This window comes from Entelurus aequoreus, linkage group LG05 (assembly GCF_033978785.1).
Source record: "Entelurus aequoreus isolate RoL-2023_Sb linkage group LG05, RoL_Eaeq_v1.1, whole genome shotgun sequence".
Lineage (NCBI taxonomy): Eukaryota > Metazoa > Chordata > Actinopteri > Syngnathiformes > Syngnathidae > Entelurus > Entelurus aequoreus.
Window position 1 is genome coordinate 17,605,995 of NC_084735.1, and position 4,008 is coordinate 17,610,002.

The window sequence follows — 4,008 nt, forward strand, 5'->3', positions numbered from 1 at the left end:
TGATAACCCCCAAGGCCTGAGGGATGATGTTGGCAAGGAGTAGGGGAGGGGAGGGTAATGCAGATGCTGGGTCTATTCTTGTGTACAACCCACAACCAGCCAGTTGATCATTTGACATGTTGATACATCACAAAGGAGGATAAAGAAGTTGGTAGCCATTAGCTTTGGTATGAGGAAGCTTAACCTTCGGGAACTAGTGATTAAGATTGCTAATGTTAAGTCAGACCTAAGGTCGTTTTCTCATGGTCATTTTCTCTGAAGCCAGTAGTATGCAATCACACCTTTTTGAGCAATCAATAGCGTCACACTCTGCTAGTCTTTACACATATTTACTTGATTTAATTAGAAACATACAAGGGTTCATTTAAAACAGCTCAAGATCCAATCACGAATCTTGGTTCCTACCTGATAACATGGCCTGTATGGCCATGATATAACATACACTACTCAACTAATCAACTACTCAACAGACGACAAACATGAATTTGAACCTGCATACTTTCAACAACATCTGGATGAACGCTGATGTTATATACTCAACCATGGTGTTTTAGTTATGTGAGAAGCACGGAAGAAAGATGAAGACAACATGTCACAAGAGGACTTGTACGTGGGAGCCTGTGTTCCTATCTGCAGGTTGTGCGCCTATGAGATGTAAGTGCACCTGGAAAGCCCTTGACAGCTGGTGACTTCAGCATGAGCTGAATCTTGCTTCTTTTCCTCTCTGTTAACCCTCTTTCATGCATTGAAAGTGTTTCGGTCAGCGTTTTGATCAAGCTAGTTTCCTTTGACCGTTGAGCTCTCTTGCTGTGTTATTTCAGATAATAGTAAGCAGGTTTGGTCCTTTTTTTTAGTTTGTTGGATTACCATTGCATTGCCCAATTCATCAATCAGGAACTGTGCAGACTTAAATAAGTCATTGAAATAGGAAAACAGGTACAAGAAGAACATTATGCCAAACTCTTATTTATGTGAGCATTTCACTTACTGTTAATTTTTGCCACCTTTGTACTTTGCTACAAAATATTTCATGAATTCAATAGTGTTTCTCAATTTCTTTGTCGAAGTGCTGGTACCTGCAACTTTCTTGGGCCCCATAGTGATTTATTTTGCAGTTGTAGTCAATAAAAAAACACATAGACTCAGTCACCTACACTTAGGATGTTTGTAAATAATATACAGGTAGGCCTGGGCCAATAACACATTTTGCTGGGCGAAAAGGAGACCTACAAATTATTGCCAATAAACATTATTATTGTCAACATTATTTTCAGACCATAATAACCACTAATGTAATGGCAATACATAATAATGATGCAAGTATACCCTTTTAAATGCAATAAACGTGTATTTCTCATATATTTTATCATTGTAATTGGAATGTAAACTTTTAAAGCTCAAAGTTAAATAAAACAAACAAATAAAAAAAAATATACTCTCTCTGTTAGCAAAATTTTGCGCTTGAATAAAAATAGCAACAAATTAGGTTCTGTCTCTGGTAAGGAGGGGTTGGGAGCCCCTTAAATATACACAACCAAAACAATACATGAAATGGCTGAATAAAGTGTCGACAAACAACATTGCAGTTTAATATTGATAATGTAGGCAGAGGTAGAGTTGTACATTACTTAACTGACAATGAAGTTAGGACCTTCGTAAACAAACGTGCAGAGTAACAATATAAACACGACAATATTAGCAGATGTATTAACAGGTCATATGCAAAAAAAAAATTGCTTGACTGATTCCGAGCGAGGAACACCAACATGACATGACAACATGACAAACATCTGTCTAATGTTTGCAGCGTCTTTTGAAATGCTAGCTTTTCAGAGTATTAAAATGCAGCATATCTTGGGCGACGTTAAGTTGTGAATCACACTTACTGTGAGCGCACACCATTTTGCGCTGTTTCTTTTGTACTGACCTTGGGAATACTGAGTCGGGTAGTTGTGTTTAAAGTGGGCATGCGAGTTTGTCATGTTTGCACTTTTTGTTGGCACCACTCTTGAGCATATTCAGCAAACTGGCTCCTCTGTGTTGATGGTCTCACTTTGTTCCAAAGGTTTAAAACCAAAATATTACCAATACGTTGCGGTGGTATTTCGTTTTGCAATCATTTTGTTCACCATGTACGGGACTGTGTTCGTCACGGGCTAATTTGTTGCACTGTGTGATGCTAGTAACTCCGCCTCTCTGCACCAAGACAAATACACTTAATCAATGACAAGAAGATTCACGTGCTTCTTTTCATTCCGCTATGGTACAAACGCTCGCAGCTGATGAAACCGATGGAAACACGCATGTGCATGGCGGTTATCAACGTTGGAAAAGTTATCAAGTTCATTTTCCTTTATTGTTTGGTAATTGACTTATCGAATATTCACCCAGGCCTATATGCTCGCAAATTGACTATTTTGTTACTATTGTTTGGCCGTACAAAAACTAAGACAGTATAAGAATACCATGGCAAGATTTTAGACAAACACAGAATCATAAAAACTATGGTATACGAAAACCGAGGTACCATTGTATTTTGATATATGACTTGGTTTAGTTGAATGTTTGTTCTGGATAAACATACACAACCGTTCAAAAGTTTGGGGTCACCCAAACAATTTTGTGGAATAGCCTTCATTTCTAAGAACAAGAATAGACTGTCGAGTTTCAGATGAAAGTTATCTTTTTCTGGCCATTTTGAGCGTTTAATTGACCCCACAAATGTGATGCTCCAGAAACTCAATCTGCTCAAAGGAAGGTCAGTTTTGTAGCTTCTGTAACGAGCTAAACTGTTTTCAGATGTGTGAACATGATTGGACAAGGGTTTTCTAATCATCAATTAGCCTTCTGAGCCAATGAGCAAACACATTGTACCATTAAACACTGGAGTGATAGTTGCTGGAAATGGGCCTCTATACACCTATGTAGATATTGCACCAAAAACCAGACATTTGCAGCTAGAATAGTCATTTACCACATTAGCAATGTATAGAGTGTATTTCTTTAAAGTTAAGACTAGTTTAAAGTCATCTTCATTGAAAAGTACAGTGCAAAAATAAGGACATTTCAATGTGACCCCAAACTTTTGAACGGTAGTGTATCTTTTAACTAAAATGTCATTTGAGCTACCATTAATGAAACCTGATTGCTTTGTTTAACATCTCTTCTGACGTCATTCTTAAATTTCGTGTTTATTTTAATTGAAATATATTTGATAACCCCATGATATCTATTTATTTGTCTATATGTGTCAAGCTGGTTGTTGACTAGCACTTGCTCCAAAATGAAGAGCTTATTCTACCAAATAATAGTTTTTTGTATATCCCCATTACCAACCATATTTACAATAAACCCAAGGGCTATGTGTTATATTTCCTGGTTATTAATTCGAGCACTGCTGCCACCTTGCTAGAGGTTTGTGTATCATTCAAGCATTCAAAAAGAAAATCCCCCTGGCTCTCACCGCATCAACCCCCCCATTGTTCCCATTAAGTAGGATACAGTGTGTCCATGCCCAGATGTTTTTAGTTATTATTGAATGTGTAAAATGATCTAAATTTAGCATGAACTCATCAGCAGTGATGTTTTTGCCCTTTTTGATGCTGTGGGTAATAATCCTTTATATTGTTGCTGTTAAGAATTAAATGAGGCTTTTATGCACCCTGATTCCACATTGCAGCACTCATTAGTTGTTTTGTTGCAAGCAAATGATTTCTGCCTGAAGTTTGACAAAACTTTGTGAGGATGAGCAAGATGTCTTCTGGGAGAAAAACAACAAAAATCACAGAACTGTGTTTATTCTGTTTTCTCCTGTCAAAATGTTCAGCCTTGTGACCTTGCTTGTTACGAATACAGAATCCCAAATAGCAGTTTGAAACTCTTATTTTGTGTTTGCATTCAAGCCATTCATGCCTCTTCATCAGATGTGTCCTCATTAAAGGTGTAGTGGGATGCATTCAACGTTTTATCACGCTAATCTCAATTTTTTTTCCCCTCCTTTCAGATGGT